The following is a 21,044-nucleotide window of genomic DNA, read 5'->3' on the forward strand; positions in this document are numbered from 1 at the left end:
TTTTATATTCTAAATAGATCACATCAATTTATTTTTGTTATAAAAGATATTTAAGGTATTGCATATTATCATTTTTATATATTTTATTATTTTTAAAAAATAATATTTTATTATTATTTTCTTTTTTTTTTGTAGCTCTTCCAATTTTTTTATTATATTGACTTTATAAAGTAAAATTTCTGGATCCGCCACTATTGATAGAGGGTTCATATGTTATGTACTAGATTAGTTATGGCCTCTTGTTTGAGAAGAATAAAAAATATCCTTTTGAAGCATTATTGAATTAGTTAAGGGATATATTTTTTATCTTTGACCTCTAATGAGATGTAAATATTTCATAAGAGAATTTAGTACACCCACTACACACACCATCAAGCACAAAATCATTTTTTTGTTAACTCTATGATCGATCGACTCGCCATATTTAACAATAAATTCATGAGTTTCACTGATGCTCTCTTGCCACATGGGAAGAGACCCTATATAAACCATCTCCATTTTGTCACACTTTACCATCATAATGTTGTTTTTTCCCTTTGTTTGTTGGATGAGAATACGAAAATAAACTATGAAGTATCGCCACTTCAACACCCATAGTTGATTTTAGTCTATGCAGTCAAGATCCCAATTGCAACTCCATGACCATGGTTTAGACTTTAAATAGGTCAAGGGCTCTAGTGAACTTATTGCATGGTCAACAATATTTGTGAGGAATTTAAGATTTTTTTAATAGTATAGTATTTATTAGATTTTTTTTGAAGGATATAATATTTATTTGCTACTGCTTAAATGTGAACTTGAGGCCTCTCACTTGGAGAGATGAGTATCAACCAGTTGAGCTACAAGATGTTGGCATTAAGGTCTATGAATTGTTATGGTGGTGATTGTTGCAAGATGATGTGAGACAAGATTTGCATAAAGAACATAAAAATGTTGAGAAGATTTGTATGATTTTGATGGCATATGCTAAATTAGATAAGGGATCCTATGGGAGAAGAATAACATAGGAAGACCGAATTATGACCTATTAAAATATAGCATCATATAATCATCCTAATGCCTATGGTAGATGAAAAAGGATGCTGTAACACATTTTGATTCTAATCGTTTATATTTATTCCCAATCGAAAGGAATAATTTGAAGGCTTAAATGATTCGTGCACTTTTTTTTTGCTACAACCTATCTCACTCAGCAAAGAAATTAAATGAAGAATAGAGTTCATGATCCAAGACGGCTATTAAAGCAATCCTTTCAATCACACAGACAAAGGCAGCAGCACCGTTAGAATATGTTAAAGAAGCCTGTACACATTTAGGGGGAAAAACAATAGGTCATAATCCATAATTCTACATTCCTCTAGTCATTTATAACATGTTGCCAACAAAGCTATGCTTTTCCCCTAGGGATGTTTCTTTCTTTTCTCCACAAAACACCATTCTGGGATTTGGACGTGAAAATGTACGTATCTTCATGGAAATAACTAGTATAAATAAATTTCCTGCAACATGATCAATTGCCAAATACTCATCACTGGAAATTGTTTTCGATGTGGTGAGTAATCAAAAATGAAGTCTTCCATGTTCATTCAAGGCACTCTGTCTTCTTTAGATAAAAAATATGACAGAGAATATCCCAAGAACTGCATCATTAGAACATTAACTTGCAGAATTACTTGAAGAAAGATTTACATACATTAAGATAGTCACCAAGTAGGACCCCCTTGGAGGGTCATAACCTCTTCGATAACCCATCCATTTCTATCAGGTAAAGGTGATTTTTGCTGTGTGCCGGTTACTTCTCCTCTATGAGGTGATAATTCTTTCCCAAATTCATAACTGATGGTATACATGAGCCTTGACTGATTCCCATGGCATCATTGAATAATCAACACAGCCAAGTCTCTGCATCACTTTACCCTCCAGAGGACCTCCTCCAAATATTTCCATCAATGAACTGGCCTGGCAATGCATTAAAAACCACAAAAAGTAACTCAAAGTTTGTCATTGATGACAACCCCAAAATGTTTCAACTTGAACATATTTGAATGCAATATTAGATTAAGAGACTTATAATAAGAGGAACTGCAGCAGAAAAAACCTCAAACATTTTGACATCCGCCATGATCAAGAAAGATTCATTGTCTTCAGAATGGAGAGTTTTACCTCAGATTCTTCTTCAACTATCAGCACCTTTTGTTCAGGACTCAAGTATCTTCCCTTCCACAGTGCCATGATGGTCCCGTCAGATATATTCGCATCATTCTCTTTTAGGCAAATACTAGCATGATAATCTAGTTTTGCAACTCAGGAAACCCAAGGCTTTGAGAGTTTTGAAACCACTCCAGACATCAGTCAATAAAGTGGAAGAGAGTGAAACATGAAAGATCAGTGCAGAAAGCAAATGAAGAGATTGAAATTTGAATATGACCATACACATGCCTGGTTCGACGGGGTTGGTCCATGCTCATAAAAGATGAAAAGGAAGACATCCCATTTGAATTTTGAGAAATCAAATGAGGCTTTACAAGAACGAAAAAATACTTGTTGGCTGCTTGGAATGAAACAAATGACTGGAAATGAAATTTTAATCTTCCATTTTGGTCTTGTGTCTTTGCTCCATGCTCTTTGCATCCATACCTTTCTCTTGCACAGCATGACCATCAGAGAGGGACAACCAACAGATGCCAGGGATGGTGGAATGACTTGAATGTCATTAATGTCTTCCCAAAAAACAAAAAACTTCGTTTTGTTTCCAAATATATCTGCATAAAACCCAATTATTCTAGGAGAAAGAAAGAGGCAACCCTGCAAAAAGCTGATATTCTCAGTTGAACAAGAATGTTGATCCTTTAAATGTTTATCAACATGAGTTTGAACATTTAACCCGCTAGGATATAAAATTCCAAGTCCATCCCCAAGAAATTGAAAATAAAGTTCAATAAACCATATAAATTTGGAGTCAGCCAATATTTCAGGAAAAATGCTGTGGCACCCCACTGAGTTTTCCAGGAAAAATGCTGTGGCACCCCACTGAGTTTTCCATCTACATGACATTGGCATGGCAGAGGCTAAATAGGAATCTTCCCCCAAAAAAGCCACCAACTCTGAGAATTGGACAGACACCTCCTTCCATGTCCAAAAGGAAACAAATCAGGGAAAATGTGTGCAGGCACCAAGGCATTCCTCTTGCTTTAAAGACATCACTACAAGTCACAAAATCACAATCTTTAACATGTAACTCATGACCTACACCATCAAGCACGATCCAACTTGCAAAAGTGAACCACTAATTAATAAGCATTTTCCTCGACTACCGCATTGATTCTGCAGACCATCCAAAAGAAAATACTGAGATAACCACCAGACCAGGAAATAATTGAACTGCATGTGACTGGTTTAAGAAGTATATGATGAATTATGTTTTCTGCGATAGTATTCTTTTATTCCTGTGGTTAACATGTGTACTCCCACTTGTGGTTGATACATTTCTCTTGTTCCTCTCTCTAGAACATGGAAATGGAATCAAATGGGGTGTTGTTACTAGAGATGAGAGTGTATTTATAGAGACATGGAATTGTCGAAGACACCATGGCATGATGTCAATGGTGACATAATTCAGGTAACCTACAAGCCAAGTCATTATTGGCTGAGTAGTCACCTTAATGGAAACCAACATGCAGGTTGCAAGTATGTATTCTCCAAGCTGCCTTATCATATGTAGCTGAACTAAGGTAATGCAGTCTACTAATAAACAGTCAGTAGAAAAATATGAAAGCTAACTATTGTCAGGTAAAATACCACATAAAATAAACAGAAGTACCTGCAAAGGCATTATGCACTTCAAGTGACAGGTAAAATCATTGATGAGAAATTCTTCAGGTGGGAGACCAAAAAGCTATGGCATGCTGAATTTGTCTGAGGCGATCACAAGTTTATCTGCACATTTATTTATCTCACAAACTTGGACAAGAGAGCTATAAAATACACTAGAGCTGAAAAAACAGCAAACATTGTGAATTCCAAATAATAATTCTCACCTTCTTACCAATCTCCTTCTCCATCTTTATTAGGTACTCTGTAACAACTGCAGTTCCCTGTGTATTGCTCAAGAAAATCCTCAAGTGCAGTTTAGACTGGCATGCCTGAGCAGGTTTTCCTGGAAGTGGAATACATAAATCAGATGGTATGATAAATTAGACTTCAGTATGACCGAGCAATATGGCTTCATTAAAAGGACCATCAAAATCATGAACAGACATATCCATTCTGGATGGAGGATCACCCATGGCATCAAATTCAAATATTTCTGCAAGTCCAAAAAAAAAAAGTGAAGTACAAGGAATGCACTATAAATTGGTCAAATTCAATCAGACAAAACTCTCGTTGTGAAATCAGAAAATAAGTGCTTGTTCATCCTTAGGAACAAAAGCAAGAAAATAGAACAAAATGGAAGAAGGGATACTTTACTCAGTTACTAATCCACTCTGGATTTGCTGTTTGCAACTTGATTGAGCTGGTTTTTGTTCCACCATTGCAGGTAAAAACAACATATAGATCAGAGAACTCAGATGAATCCACGGCTTCTATTCTACTTCCCTTGATCAAGGCAACAGGCAGCAACCAACCATCTCCTTGGGCTTTAACCCCATGATCATTCCCTGTACCCATAACAAATATTCTCTCTTAGTGAGCAAGCAGCAGCAAAAGAAACCAAGATCACTCTCATAGGGGAAACAGAATGGTGCAGTCCAGAGAAGAAACATATATTCCATTTCCAGCATAACATTAAGGCATAGTCTATAAGTTACAGAAAGCACCTAAGTGGATTATTGCTCACAATTACATGTGCCACCAATGCTATATTGCGACTTTTTCTTTAGTAAACAACTAGCAAAGCAGATTATGGGAACTATCTGTTTTGAACAATTTTTATTGGCAATTCTAATCTGAAAAATCATCCACCATGCATTACTTTCCATGCAGTCATCTTTTATAAAAGACAATCATGGATATTATTTAAGTGAATATGATGACAACTCCTTATATGCCAAAAGACAATCAGAGCCTAAGAAAAAGAATCAAATGGTCCTCTTTATGCGGGCATAAAAAGGGTGGCCGAGTGCATGAGGCTCGTGCCATTGTTGGGTTTAGGGAGGGTTAGATGTATGCAGTCTTACCTTGCATGCCGTTAAGCTGTTTCTATGATTCAAACCCATGATGCCCAAGTCACAATAGAGCAACCTTATCTTTGCCAAGGCTCAACCTTACCCATGACACCAGGTCTCTTTAAGCAGGCATAAAGCAGAAAAAATAAGAAAGAAAAAACCATGCTTGTGGATAGCCTGGCTGGGAAGGCAAAAAGTTAACAGTCATGAGATGAAAAGTTTCATATAACAAAATATAAAATTCAGAAAATGTGCCAAGTAGATAAATACTGTTGCTAGTACATAAGTTATCAGATCAATGCCTTCCTGATAAAAATAATCCAATCCACATTCTGCTCACAGATTAATCACCCAACAATTTCTGAGATACCTTCGACACCCTTCAACCTATAGATCCCTGACATTCTGAGATAAAGACTAATCCATTCCAAAATTTCCCATTTGCATTTCCTAATATCTCGCTCAAAAAGCCTCTTCAAACTCAATTCTTATTATATCTAGAACGGGAAATATAAGAAGATTATTTTATCACAAAAACAGTAAGCTGATATGCTGAAGCACACCATATCTAAATGGCTAACTAATTATTCATTTCCAGAACAGAAAAGGTGCTATATTCGACAGGTTTCTCTTACATCTCTAGCAGCTATGCTATGATTATTTTTTCACTGCTTGTTGATGGATTTAATTTTACCAAGAAGATGTATAATATGATCATGTCCAGCAAAAAACATTAGAACCAGCTAAAGCTAGAATATTTCAAAAGAAATACTCCATGCCTTAAAATCTAGTTCTTAATCTCTAAGCTACAAGAAAAGGAATTATAGAGCATCTTGTATCGATTGTCCAAATGATTTCATTTTCTGTTAAAAGAAAAGAAACCAATTGGCTCCTTTCCTGGAAAACAGAAGCTAATAAAACAAAGATTCCAATGACACTTGCTTGAGTATACTGTCTGGTTATGGATCAAAGATAAAAGTAACATGTTGCCACTATTGCTTCACATCACGCAAAATATTGTTACAAGTTGAATGCACAGTTATGATATTAAGATGTAATAAATTAATTAATTCATTCTGCATGAAACTGACAGAAACTCATCTCTCTGTATGAAGATTTTGAATTCACTAAGTTATGAATACAATGGATCAGAATTATCAGATTAAATGATGCACCAACTCCATGTAAAGCTAGATGAATTATTGCATTAGCAAGATATATCAAGGCTTATCCTATTCTTTAATCGTTCATTACATGCAAGAGGACTAGCGCATATGAGATACTTGAGACATCTCATATTTTGTTGTTAGAACAATTATTTTCAAGGGGATACCTGGTGGATAAGTAAAATGTTCTGGACAGTTTCATCACACAGACACAAAATTGCCATAGACTAATAGCATAGGCACAGAAATCAACTTTTGAAACCAAATATATTAATCAAAGCACATCACTGTTCAAGTAAATAAAGATGGCTACTAAGCAGAGCTACTACGTCCATGCTTCCAAACATGCAAGAAACATCCAACAAATGCTTAGAGCAAACTGTCCTTGAAGGATTAAAACTGCAGACACTATGATCTCCCCTACTGAGTCAGGCAAATCTAGGCCAACAAACTCAAGCCCATGAATTGAGGCAGGGCTATCTAACAAGAGGTGAGCAAGAACATATGGTCCTATAACAAAAGAGCATATTACAGTTATTTCCAAGGAGTCAAAATGCCACCTTCCAATTAGACTCTTGCTTTGTCTGCGATGAAGCTAAGATCTGTTCTTTCTTGGATCCCATTGCTTCCAAATTTACTAGCTCAATGTTCTGAGAAAGCAAATCAGCAAACTGCACATAACTCTCCATTAGGTCTTGCCTTGGCTCCATTTTCCATCATACCTTTTATTGACACAAAAATCTGTCCGGAGCTGGAGGCGCTGGAGCGAGACAACGTCCGACGGGTCAATGGCAGCCAAACCTGCAAGAAAAACCCCAATCGGAGGTGGCTCCGGTGGAGATCCTCCGACGCTCAAGTCAAATTCATGCGCAATATGTGGAAAAGAGCGTTTGCGAGAGGAAGAGGAGGCGTATCTTTTTGGGGTTTCTTTTTTACCTTTATATATAGTGGGAGATAGGAGCCGTGGGAGAGCATAGATTGTCAGAGATATTTTGTCTCTCATTATATTCTTATGAATTGTGCCTAGCAGTATTGTCTCATGGCACGTGGAGAGCCGCCCATATTAATGGCATAAGCTGATAAGTGATGGCTTGGTGGCATTGAGAGCTTACTCCACTCATGATCACCCCTATATATTAATGGGATGATGGGACGGGCCATAAAAAATCCTCATGGGGGCTAATGGCTGAAACTGGTAGTGGAAGCCGATGTCGGGATCGACTGAGCACAGGAAGCACGATCACCTATGGAAGCCATGCACAAGGGGTTCGGCTTTTGCTTGGTCTCCCTCTCCCACCACCTTTTCTCTTTCTCCTTTCTTTTCTATTATCTTACTGAGATGCCCCTGGGAGGATGGGACAAAGGGAGAAGCAATTAATGCTTTTATTAAATTCAAATAAGTGAATGACCACTATCTGCTCTCCCTTTTTGTCTTGTTGCGAGGCCCATAAGAGAATGGGATGGGAAAAGGAGTGGAGGCTATTAATGCCTCTATCAAAGCCAGGCGGACCAAGACAATTCTCAAAGCATATGTATGGGTGGTAGCACAGCTCAATGGTTCTTTGGGTCCCACATCTTCGGTCGGTCCAAAAATACTCACAACACTATCACGTCTTCAGCCAATGCACAAATACCCCTAACACTGGCCCCCCTACTCCCGAGTCTGAGCCTTGGCTCGGACGAAGGGAGCACAGTGAACAAGATGGATCTTCTTCACCTTGGATTTAGTCAAGATGACTTCTAATCGGATCTTTTTCACCTTGGATTTGGTTAAGGTGATCTCAGATCTTGTGTTGGAGTCGTCTGAAACACCACGCCTGCACAGAAATTAAGGATCTTCTGATCCCTCTATCTGAGGGTGGGATTATGTCTTTCACTAAAAGGTGAGGTTTTTGTATACAATCTCACCGACCGGGGATTCCATATGCACTCCCATCGAATAGGTGGGGGCTTCAGATGCTTTTCCACCGTCATAGGGGCTTCATCTGCACTCCCACCGTCGTGGGAGTTTCAGATGCTCTCCCACCGTCGTGGAGACTTCATCTGCATTCCTACCGAATATGTGGGGGCTTCGGATACTCTCCCACCATCGTGGGAGCTTCATCTGCACTCCCACCATCGTGAAAACTTCGTCAGCTCTCCCACTGAAGAGTGGGGGCTTCAGCTGCACTTTCATTGAAGAGTCGTACAAGTGGCCGTTTATGTCCTCTTGATTTGGATTTGAGCTTTTGCTAAGTACTCAAGGACATGAAGATCTCATCGCTCCAAAAAAGCCTCTACCACGTTCTGGATGAGTTCGTCCACCCAATAAGCCTAGAAGTCGTGCACCGGAACTCCCAATTCTTCTATGGCAATGACCACAAACATTATGGCTTTATTCCTGACAACGCACGTCGTGGAGGGCCATTTTTCATCATCTCTGCGACCACAGCTCACGACCAAAATGGCGGACCGAGTCCACAAAGACTCGACGTCGACACCGACGTCGGGGCCCCGAAGTTCTCCCATGGAGATGCCAATCTTCACCTCTGGCACACCCATGCATGACTTCGGGTGACACCAAAGCCGCCTACATTGACCCCGAACCAGGTCCGATTGAAGTCCCCCTTTGTGTGTCTGCCAAGCCTCTGACGGCGCCAATCTCGCTCAGGTTCAAGCCTCCAAAGCTACCGCATCCGTCGACATCGCCGATCTAGCCACTCAAAGTCAGATCTGGCCTTGTTGGACCCGTGGACCCGGTCTCTGCAGTCGCACCTTGACCAGGTACCAATCTCCCTCAGCTCCGTAACCGACGGTGCTGGAGCCGCCTGTGAACGACACTGAAATCTCCCCCGTGCGTGCATCGCGTTCTCTACTACGAGCAACTACACGAGCTCCGACCTCACCTCTCCATGGACCTGCCACCACTAACTTCATCCCACAAACCCCACATAGCTAGACTCAGTGGCGATGGTGCATCGGAAGAGAAATGGCGATGTCCCTGGGGGGATCGGCTGTGGCTAGAGAAGTTCGAACAACGACAGTCGACAGATCCTCAACAACTTCAAAGGCTTCATTTCATCCTCCCTGGCCTGATGTACGATTAGATGGCGATCTAAGAGGTGGCCACCATCAAGGTCCTAAGCATGGAGCATCTCATCCTCCAGATCTCCCACCACAAGACCCAGCAGCTCAAATGCCGCGAGGTCACCGATCTCACCATCTCCCAGTTTAGGGAGGTCTCTTCCATTCTCAACCATGCCGGTTGCCTCATCGGATCTCACCAAGCCGAATCCGAGCCCAGTGCCCCGAAGAAAGCTTCAGCATCTTGACCTCGAGCCTCCACTGTTCCCATCATCACCGGCGACAGCTGAAGTATAACCTGGTGGGGCCAGTGGGGGTGAGCCTAGTGTCTCCCGAGTACACTCGCTGATGAGTCCTTCGAAGCCAAGGGACAAATGCGAGATGAGTTTTCGACGAGCAATAGCGTAAGTACGATCGGTGTTATTAATTCAAACATTCAATAAGATGGATCGGATCATACAGTTTTCTTGGACTCGGTTAGAGCAAATGCAGCTTAATTAGTTCGTGGTTCTTTGAGCACCCAACCTGTACCCGACCTCAAAAGTCTGTCACTAGAAGACTCAAAATCAAGACCGAAGCCGAAGTCAAAATCAAGGCCAAAGCTAAAGTCAAGATCAAAGCTAAGGTCAAAGTCAGAATTAAAGCCGAGGCCGAAGTCGAAATTGAAGCTGATCCAAAGTTTAGAAACAGACCAATCCAAAGTCAGATCCAGATTGATCCGAAGTCCAAAATCAGGTCGATCTAAAAAAAAATAAGCCCAAACTGAAGTAAAGCTCAAGTGCAAGCCAAAACAATTGATGAGGAGTCAAATAGGACCCAAGAGCTCTCTAACAAAACTCGTAACTTTTATGGTAATAGGCATCTAAGCCCCTTCCATTATTCTATTTTCTTTTTACAAGACAGCAGGTCCTTGAGCACTTAACGAAAGCTCAAATCCAAATCAGGAGGGCATGACAGCCACTTGTGCCATTCTTCAGTGGGAGAGCTGGCAAAGCCCTCCATTCCTCTGAGGGAGTGCGGCCGAAGCCCCCACTCTTCAGTGGGAGAGCCGGCAAAGCCCCCCATTCCTCTGAGAGAGTGCAGCCAAAGCCCCCACCCTTCAGTGGGAGAGCCGGCACAAGGGACTTTGACGCCCGCATCAAAGGCAGGATCGATCGATGAATGGGCTTGACTCTCACACCTAGGACCACCGGAGTTCGGATCCGTCGGAGGGTTCAGCGAAACTTTGGGCCTACAGAAGATGGAGGGCGACAGGTGAATGGCTTCGATCCGTGAATGCACCGAAGGGCCCCAGGGTCATGATAATCGGACTAGCAAGGGGGCTTTAGAACTGTCAGAGGCGATTTCGGCAGTGAGGGATGTGCGCGAGGAGCTTTGGTGATGTCTCAGGTTGTCTCAACCATGTCGGGGATATGTGTGGGTGTGTGAGGAAGCTTCGACGATACCGCGGTCAGCCTCGGCTGTGCATGAAAACACACGGGGAGCTTCAGCCACGTGGGAAGCTTCGACGGTGTGTGTGAAGCCCGGGGCCCACTGTTGGCCATCGAGAAGGGTGGCTCTAGTGCCATCAGGGGCGTGCGCAAGTGCATAGGTCTTGGGCACGCATCGGGGCACAAGGAGAACCAAGGGGCCACCGACATTGGGATCGATGCTGGCAATCGAGCGAGTGAGTGAAGGAGAGGGCCAAGGCCACCAATCCTAGTTCCGACGGCGGTTGACGCGCGTGGGACTACTTCGATCACATCACAGGTCTCGGTACGTGAAAGAGAGCTCTAAGGAGGCTTTGGCCTCGCCGACCCTGAACTCGGCATCGGCTATGTTCGTGCATGCGTGTGGAAAACCCTTGGCGATGGTCGAAGGGGGTCGGTTGGAGCCATTTCCTCCTTTCTCTCCCACTTACCCTCTCTCCTTACTCTTTTCTGTCACTACGGCGAGACAGGAGATCATCGCCTCCCTCAAGTATGGGAGAAACTAGGCAAAATCCCTTCAGTGGATATCTCACAGCGGGTGGCGCACTGTCCAAAGGGTAGCATGGCGTCCTATACATCATGGGATTTGACTCCGACAAACTCAAGAAATGGTTGCACATGGGGCCGTATGTGGATGACCTCGGTATTGTCCGAAGTCGGACGCATATGAAGAATCATGGGCCACTCACGGAGGGGCACTTACAGGCGTCATCATCTTCATTTGGATCCGGAACCAAGACAAATTCCGAAGCATATGCATAATGAACAATGCATAGTTAAGAATTGATGATACCTGAGGACAACATGGCACAGTATGCATGGGAATCCCTTGTAGGGTCCACCTACAGGGGCTGCGCATAGGGGCCCCCATATCATCCAAGATCAAATGCAATTATCCGAGGTTAACGCATCGACAAAGGCCGGTTATACGAAAATTTTCACTTTTCCTTCTCTCCATCTCAAGAGGAGAAATTATTGCATGCACCAGACTTAAGTGATCCAAAGACAAATCCCAAAGAATGCACAGTTCGCCAACTGGCTCGATCCTAGGCCTCACAGAACCTTCAAATACCTTGAAGCATTCCCAACCTAAGCATGCCTGATCGAAGCAAACCCGACCTCTGCCAGCATCGATGTCACCCTTGGCATAGCCGAAGAAGGCCGCGGAGGCATTAAGACCACCAATAGATGGACGACGCACGGGCGATGCCGAAGCAGGTCTAATGAGAATTGCATTGTTCTCCCCTGGCATGACAATAGGAGTACCCCTAGCATTGAAACTATCCGTGGGTGGTAAAAAATTTCACCAAAACAAAGGCACTGAGACCAGTCATCGTAGGCTCACCTTCAACATGGTCCAAGTCGCCTTAGCCAACTCCGAAACCCCCGCTGCTTAATGGGAGTGCATCTGAAGCCCCCACTTATTCGGTGAGAATACAGATGAAACCCTCACAATGGTGGAAGGGCATCCAAAGCCCCCACCTATTCGGTTGGAGTGCAGATGGAATCTCCGATCATCGGGAGTGTATACAAAAATTTCACCTTTCAGTGAAAAACAGAATCCCAGCCCCAAATGGGGGGATCAGAAAATCCTTAGTTTCTGTGCAGGCATCGTGTTTTAGGCAACTCCAAGACAAGATCTGAGGTCATCTTGACCAAATCCAAGGTAAAGAAGACCCGATCAAAAGTCACCTTGATCAAATCCAAGGTGAAGAAGATCCGTCTTGTTCATTATACTCCCTTCACCCGAGCCAAGGCTCAGACTCAGAAGTAGGGTGCTAGTATTGGGGGTATTCGTGCATTGGGTGAAGACGTGATAGTGTTGTGAGTATTTTTGGACCGATCGAAGATATGAGACCTAAAGAACCATTGAGCTGCGCTACCACCCGTGCATATGCTTTGAGAATTATCTTGCTCCACCTAGCTCTGATAGAGGCATTAATAGCCTCCACTCCTCTTTCCATCCCATTCTCTCATGGGCCTCGCAACAAGACAAAAAGAGAGCACAAATGGTGGTCATTCACTTATTTGAATTTAATAAAGGCATTAATTGCTTCTCCTTTTGTCCCATCCTCCCAGGGCATCTCAATAAGACAATAGAAAAGAAAAGAGAAAGAGAAAAGGTGGTAGGAGAGGGAGACCAAGTAAAAGCCGAACTCCTTATGCATGGCTTCCGCAGGTGATCACGCTCCCTATGCTCGGTCGATCCCAACATCGGCTTCCACTATCAGTTTCAGCCATTAGCCCCTATGAGGCCTTTTTATGGCCCATCCCATCATCCCATTAATATATGAGGGTGATCATGAGTGCAGTAAACTCTTCACACCACCCAGCCATCACTTATCAGCTTATGCCATTAATATGGGCGGCTCCCCACGTACCATGAGACAATACTGCTAGGCACAATTCACAAAAATATAATAGGAGATAGAATATCACAATCTATGCTCTCCCATGGCTCCTACCTCCCACTATATATAAAGGTAAAAAGAGGACCCCAAAAGATACACCTCCTCTCCCTCTCGCAAAAGCTCTTTCCCATCTGTTGCGCATGAAGCTGACTTGAGGTTAGAGGATCCTCGTCGGAGCCACCTCCGATGAAACCTTTTTTGCAGGTCCGACCATCGTTGACCCACCGGACGTTGTCTCGCTTCAGCACCTTCGGCCCCGGATAGATTTTTGCGTCAACACCTTTCATCATTGTACTCTGAAAAAAATTTGTGCACCAGGATATTAGCAGATGGGAGGATTGCTCATCAGATGGCAATTGAGGCCCTGACATGATACAGTAGAGGATTTCTATCCTAAAATAGCTACCATAAGGAACATTAGGAGTGCTCACACTCACTAAAACCACAAAACTTCTACCATCAGCCTTCAAATATGTCTGCTCCTCTGAAGCTCTTTTTCCAGGGTCTCAATCAAGATCTTCTGCTTCTACTCCTCAATGGATCTCTTAGCTACCTCCTCCTCAGTCACTAAATCTCCAAGCCAAAAGATAGTGAGACATATATAGAGGGAAAGAATGGAAGAATATTCATCTGATCTGCCCAAAACCCGTGACATTGAGAACCAAAGATAAATCAGCCAAACACAAGAGAGTTGATTGAATCATCATGCATCTGAGAATGCAAGCTCTTCATGTTCTCCAAGTACAGAAGTGCTGCTACTATTGGAACCATGATTATAGGTTTATGAATGATATTTTTATGGTTGATCAATGCCTGTCATGGGGCAAATCATGACAACTGGTCAATGCCCATGATGAGGTGAATCATGACAACAAATCAATGCCTATCATGGGGCAGATCATAGCAACTGATCAGTAGCCATCATCAATGCAGCTAAAGGCCCCCATATCTGTCAATTCTCTGAAATAAGGATTCAGACTCCTATAAAGAGGTCTCACCAAGCAACCCATGCCATGAAAGACCACCGAATTTCAAAAAAAATCACATGATTATATTGAAAGAAGCATCTAAACGATCAAATGGCAATTCCTTGAAATTCTTGCCACCATCTACTGGTGGGGCAGGACACTCTAGAAGACCACCAGATTGATAATCACTCCTTCAAAGAAGAATACAAGGTGGCACTCATGCATTTAGTGAGCTTAAATTATGAAGTTCATATCCAGACGCATTAAAAAAGGTAAGCCAGCACACATCAGTCCCAAAATGAACGTTCACCAGCATCTCTACAATTAGTATTTTTATATAGGATTACTTCCATGATGTTCTACATCAAGCCAGCTTTCCAACACATCTGAAATCACTAATAATATAGGCAACAAGATGTTTCACCACATTAGCACACAGAACAGAGAAGCTGGGTTTATTCATGCAGACCTAGTTCTTGGGAGGAAATAAATTGAAATCACTGGTAACAGATACCATAAAGAAGGTGATTACAGTGAAAATGGCTCGAAAAAAAGAAGAAAACGTGGGATTGCAAAAGGATCCAACAATCTAAGACCACCAATACTATATACGAACTGATGTTCACATTGGAATGTATAGAAAACAAAATTTTCAGCAAGAAATACTAATATCAGTGATGACACTAGATCAACTATCAAAGCAATACATCCAAATTTCAAACTATAGTACACCTCAGGCAAGTTATTTTTTTATTAAAAAAATCTAAAACAAAATATTTCTTCCAAAACTAAATCTTGAAAGTTAAATCAGGTCATCTGTCATCTGTTGTCTGTAGAAAACCCTGATTACGGATCACGCAAATGCAATTTTTTTTTAAAAAAAGAACACCAATTACGGTTCAAGAAAACCCTCAAGAAGCCCAATTCGGAATAAACTAAGATAAAGATATTTAATGTCGAAAGATTCTCTGAAAAAACACCAAGAGCTCTCAAAAGAGATCAGGGATCACCTATGAATCCACTATCACCACAGCTTCGATACCGTTCCATGTCGTGGAGACTCCTAATTTGATGACCAGACCTGGAAGATCAGAAGTACAATTCACAACATACCCAGCATCGAAACCTTATTTTTTCCATTAAAACTCTAATCCAGAAAAACAAAAAGAATGGATGAACACCCATTGGAATCCTAAGTCGAAAACCTAAAATATCTCAGGAGAGATCTCTAAGCACGGTCTCGAGAAATCTAAACAACGATCGAAGTCGAAGAGAAAATTTTCTTGCTAGATATCTCAAGAAGAAGCACCAAGAACGACCGAAAAAGAGAAACAGGGCCAAGAACTCATACCTCGAAAAGAAGCATCAAGAACGATCAAAAAAAAAAAAAACGGGAGAAGGTCAAGAACTCAAGAAGAAGCACCATGAACGATCAGGAAAAAAAAAAAGGAAGACCAAGAACTCATACCTTTGACCCAGAGCAAAGAAGAGGAGCTTCGCATGCGTATCTTCTTCTTCAGCGGTGGGCGGATGGAGAAGACCGATCCGATCGGGGCGCTGGTCGTGAATCAAGAGCTTAAGAGCTTCGGGGATGGTCGGTAGGAAAAAAAAGAAAGAAACCCACCCCGTTTCGACTTTCGAAAGCGGGAGGGAGGGAGGGAGACAGGAGATTACTCACTCGACGCGAGGGGAAGGGGTGGGACCGGAGGCGTGAAACTAGAGCAGCACGGGATACCATGTTTAATGGATCACCATGGCGCACCGCGCGAATCAGGTGTGTGTCGTATAAAATATACGTAATCATGTTTAAAAAAAATTATCTATCAGTCTCTAATTTAATTTAAAATTATTTTTAATTTTTTAAAATTTTATTAAAATAAAATATTTTTAAACTGTTAATAATTTATTTTTGAATCTTTATCATCTACTGTTGCTATCTACTGTCGTTTAAACCCATTTAAATGATAAAAATAACTTTGACGATTTTGAAGGAAAAGATTAATCCTCATCTCCAATCCGTCGTCCCCAACTCCATCCTCTTCCCCTTCTCACGCTCCGGCACCATCGACCGTAACCTCGACAATACCACCATCTGGCCACCCACGCGCACACGGCCGCCACCTTCCTTTTTCCCTCCATCTCTACCAGCAGCGGACGGTAAAAATTTCTTGATATGCCCTCCCTTTTCCCTGTTCTCCTTTCCCTTTTTCTTCTTTTCCTCTGGTCTCTCCCTCTGGGGGTCCGAACCGACAACGGTGATAACTACTCTTTTTTCTCCCCCATCCTAAGCTTCGCATTGCTCGATTTATCCTTATTTTGTGGTCCCAAAATACTATCACTCATTTCTAAATCGTGAAAAAATTATATAAAGCTAGAAGAAAAAGAGACAAAGGTATGTAACCGAAAGTTGGATTTGTAAATAAAAATAAGGCACATATAATCATTATGGTAAAGTATGTAACCAAAATTTTGAACTATGTATCGATTTAGTTATTTAATGTATTTATTTTGTGATAGGAAATGGCTGTACCGACTCGAAATAATGCTAGAAGAAGAAAATCTAAGGAGAAAAAAGAGAAGAGCAGGGAAGTAACGTATTAGATTGAATTACCTGCATATTTAATAGGAGAGTTATATGGGTTGCTGATTTAGTTATGTAAGTATTTACTTGATTATACATATATCGGTTATAGTCACATGTATTTATACTTTGATTACAGAATTCATTTGTTAAGTTTTGTTGCATAGAATTCTGATTATATATACTTTCTAAGTGTTTACTTTTAAATTAACTTTAGTTACATAATTGATGTTGTCTCTTTGCAGATTTGATGAGTTTTTATATTTAAGATTTTTGTTTATTATAGGTTAGAAATAAATCGAAGTTAAAAGATGATATTAGTGAGGGTGAAGAAGAGAAAGAAGTTGAGAGAGATGAGAGCAGCGAAGAGGGAGAGGAGAGAAATGATAAGGGCCCTCTAATTAATTATTGCTGTTCTATTACATCATATCACCTCTTCATGTTGAAAGTTAAAAAGAAAATGAGCTAACACCACTTGAGCCATATGGACATGACTCCATTTCATACGTTGCTTGACGTACCCTCTATCAAATAAGAGAAAGCAGTTATTGATGATTCACTTACAGCGTATGATATAAATTTTGATTGTTTTAAAATAGGTAGTCACTTGTTGAGATGGAGTACGAGGGATGTTGGCTTGGTTTTGGGCCTCCCGATATATGACACCCATGTCAGTTTCAAAGTGGGTGCTTGAAAAAAGATTGATATAGTTAGAAAGTACTTTGACCAGAGGATACATAGCAATAAAACATTTAAGCGAAAAAGATTGGAGGGCTTCATACTATTCTTGGTAGAAAGAGAAGGGATAGAGGACTTTGAAAATCTTATCCACCTCATGTGTTTATATATTATAGGGATATTTTTATTCTTGATAAATAACATGAAAGTTGCTAGATGAATCTTTAGGTAGATATTATAATTTTTATAATTTTGAGTTATTTATAAACTTATATATTAGAAATACTTACAGTCTTGTTTATTGTATAGATATATGGATAATCCCTCTTCACTTTCTAACTTTGTATGAGGTCACGCTGTATATGATTTCATGCATAGCATTATCAAAGAGAAGGCCTTATTGGTACAAAAATGAAATGCAGGTAAAAAAGTAAATGTTGGGTACTTAAGGGGTTGTATAAACACTCTTAGTGTAAGTGCTCATCACCTCCATGATGCTTTTTATAATTTTGCATATATTTTACTGCAACGTAGTTTTTATTTTCCATATGATCCAGGTATGGTTATATGAGGTTATGGGTTTGGTTGATTGCGCCCACTATGAATTTTTTCTCCGTATTTTGAGTGATAGTATAAAGGGATTTTCAATTCGGGGGAAGCTACAATCTAAGATTGCTAAAGTGCCACCCAAGAATGTAAGTATTTTCAAATTTGAAAATATATATTTTTTTAAAATAGAAGATATGTGCTTTCATTTCACATGATTGCTGAAATCCATACATTTTTAATCTTGAAATTTATGTGCAATGGATTATTTATTCTAATATTTAATTTTGCAGATACAACCCTTTGTAGAGGAAGAGAAAGAGAAGTGGCTCTTCCAATCAAGTGAAGGATAGCGCTCACACATCAATGCTATTACTAAGATGAGAAATGGGCAGTCCAAGAAGATAAAATCTAAGATGAAGATGAGGAAAGAGAAAATAAAAGAGAAGAGAGTGAATAGGGGGAGAGGGTTAAGGAAAATAAAAGATATCATCTCACACTACAAAAAAAAAGCATCAAAAGTTGAGATGAATAATTTATGGACTAATAAAGGAAAATAAAATTCTAAAGCAGAGAATTGTTAAGCTTGAAGGAAGTCTTGTGCCTTCAAAGGATGAGGAAGAAGCTGAGGTTGGAGATGATGGAGCTCCATCTAAATTTTTTAGCAATTATTTTGATCTTCCTTCAGCAGGTGCTAAAATTGTGGGGAAAGAGGAATATGAACAAAAAGAGAAGGGTGGTGCTAGAAAGAGGAGGGGCATAGGTAGATTAATCAAAAAATCAAGTTCAATAGTTAGGATGGTGAAGAGTAAAGGCTATAGAAAGAAATCTGTAAAGATAAAAAGTTCTTATATAATCCTACCTACCCGCCGATCAATGAGAAATAAAATAGTTAAAGAAACCCACATGCCAGACACTTCACCCCCTACTGTTACATCAGTCATTGATGCAGATAGCGTGACTACTCAATTCTGTCTAGTACGTAAATAACTATACTTTTATTTTTTTTAAAGCATACAACAATACTTATAAACTCAATTTTATTTTTGATGATATTCATGTGTACCATAAGAAACAACTGGATTACTCAGGATCAAAATATATTACAAAAGAAGAGAAAAGACAATAGTGAGATTCCTTCCACTGATAATGGACTGATAATATATTTTTAGTTATACTAAAAATATGATCAGTTACATATTTTTGTCTTTGGTTACACTTCTTCAATATTGATTACACAGTACTAATCTATGGTTACATGAGTTTTCTATATAGTTACAGGACAGTAGTTTAGTCCAATAGACGTAGCTTTGTTTCACAAACGCAAGTTCATGAGCTACTATTCAATCAGATGTTGGAAGATGATGTAAGTTGATATATAAAAATTATTTAAGATAAAAATGATTGACTAACATTTTTAAATTCATTGAACTGTTATGCAGGTTATCGATACATTCACGGCACTCTTTCGGGAGTGCCAGGAATCTAAACCAAATAAGCATCTTGTGTATTCATCAGGCCGTGGCTGTTGGTGAGTTTTTGATTGGAATTTTTTTACTTTGAAATCATCATGTATGTTATTATTGATCTTGTATTTTTTGTGTTTCCTACAGCAATATGTACAACAGAGACTCTAAAAATTTTCGGATAATGTTCTCAGAAGTCTTTAATTCAAAATTAATGCGGCAAAATTGGCCTTCATGCCCTTGTGTACAAACAGCCACCGGCACCTACTAGTGATGGATATAGAGGAGAAATGCTTCAAGCATTACTCCTCTCTCTTTCTATCTACCTATTATCCTGATGTACTTAATTTGGTATGCTTCCTTAACTCTATACATATTGTCATGGTATAAATCACTGATAAATTACTAATTAATTATAACAGAAAATTTGGATTTGTCAATATTTGGCTAAGCATCATAATATGCCTCAAGCTTCAGATTGGTCGCTCCGACAAATTGATGATTATTCTCAGCAGCCCCTACGTGGGTATCAGTTTAATATTAAATAAGCTCATATATACTTATCATAAATTTTAATTTTATGTTCGATCACTATTTTAATTTTAGGAGCATTGATTGCAGAGTTTTTGTGATACGCTATATGGAACTATTGCAATGTGGGGTATAATTGGACGTAGGATCGAGTGATATTATATGGCTATGAGCTGAATATACTCCTTATTCGTAAAGGTTCAAAAAGAGGGATTGTGGTGAGGAAATAATAGATGAAGTACATACAGTCAAAAGTAATACTGAAGTATAGTTTTTAAGTGACAGTAAGTATGCTTATCTGATTCATGTATTTAGTTATACGTATATTTGGTCCGGTTACATATTTTCATGGTTTAGTTATATGATTGTGTTTATGCATATATTGCAGTGCAAAAGGAAGATTGAGTCAACTACAGTGGAGGAAAAGCCTGTTAATAATGAAGAATAGTTTGAGAAATCTACTGCAGATGCAGTGGGGAAAGAGAGTGAAGCTGCTAATTAGCATAGAGAGGGTGAGGAGACTGCAGCTAATGAGGATGGGGCTGCACAATGGGAGATCAATTATATAATTATAGATGGACAAACTTAATGTAACTTTTATTTGTAGATGAACAATTGAGATACAATTATGTAACTAATGTTTATTTTTAATTATAGATTATTTTTAAAAAAAATTATTAAAAACTATTCAGGTTATACAGATTTATGTTAATATAATTTTTATAGTTATGTAAATTGGATAATTAATTACGCAGGTCGATGTTCAGGTTACACAAATTTGTATTAAAGTTATATAAGTTTATATTCAAGTTACATAGGTTACACAGGTCTCTATTTAGGTTACACAGATTTATGCTCAGGTTATGTAACGGACCGACGTGCTAGTTGCTCTTCATGTCAGAATCGATGGTCTGGTTATGTGTCGGACCAACGTATCAGTTGCTCTTCATGCCAGAGTCGATGGTCTGGTTATGTGCTGGGCCAAAGTGTCAGTTGCTCT

At 40.0% G+C, this 21,044-nt stretch overlaps 1 long non-coding RNA gene across 3 annotated transcripts; it reads right to left on the reverse strand.

Moving 5' to 3' along the window:
- Nucleotides 1-1,579: 1,579 nt before the first annotated feature.
- On the reverse strand, nt 1,580-15,871 carry LOC105060609 (uncharacterized). Of its 3 annotated transcripts, none has more exons than XR_012137958.1 (7): nt 15,711-15,871; nt 15,253-15,323; nt 4,468-4,658; nt 4,038-4,306; nt 3,821-3,936; nt 2,164-2,762; nt 1,580-1,959 (listed from the first exon to the last, which is right to left on the reverse strand). It is a non-coding gene; the product is annotated as an uncharacterized lncRNA (long non-coding RNA). The 3 variants fall into 3 exon arrangements; XR_012137957.1 differs by having other exon boundaries at nt 4,463-4,658; XR_012137959.1 differs by lacking the exons at nt 15,253-15,323; nt 15,711-15,871 and adding an exon at nt 6,892-9,856 and having other exon boundaries at nt 4,463-4,658.
- Nucleotides 15,872-21,044: the final 5,173 nt, after the last annotated feature.

This window comes from Elaeis guineensis, chromosome 1 (genome assembly GCF_000442705.2).
Source record: "Elaeis guineensis isolate ETL-2024a chromosome 1, EG11, whole genome shotgun sequence".
NCBI classification, from domain to species: domain Eukaryota; kingdom Viridiplantae; phylum Streptophyta; class Magnoliopsida; order Arecales; family Arecaceae; genus Elaeis; species Elaeis guineensis.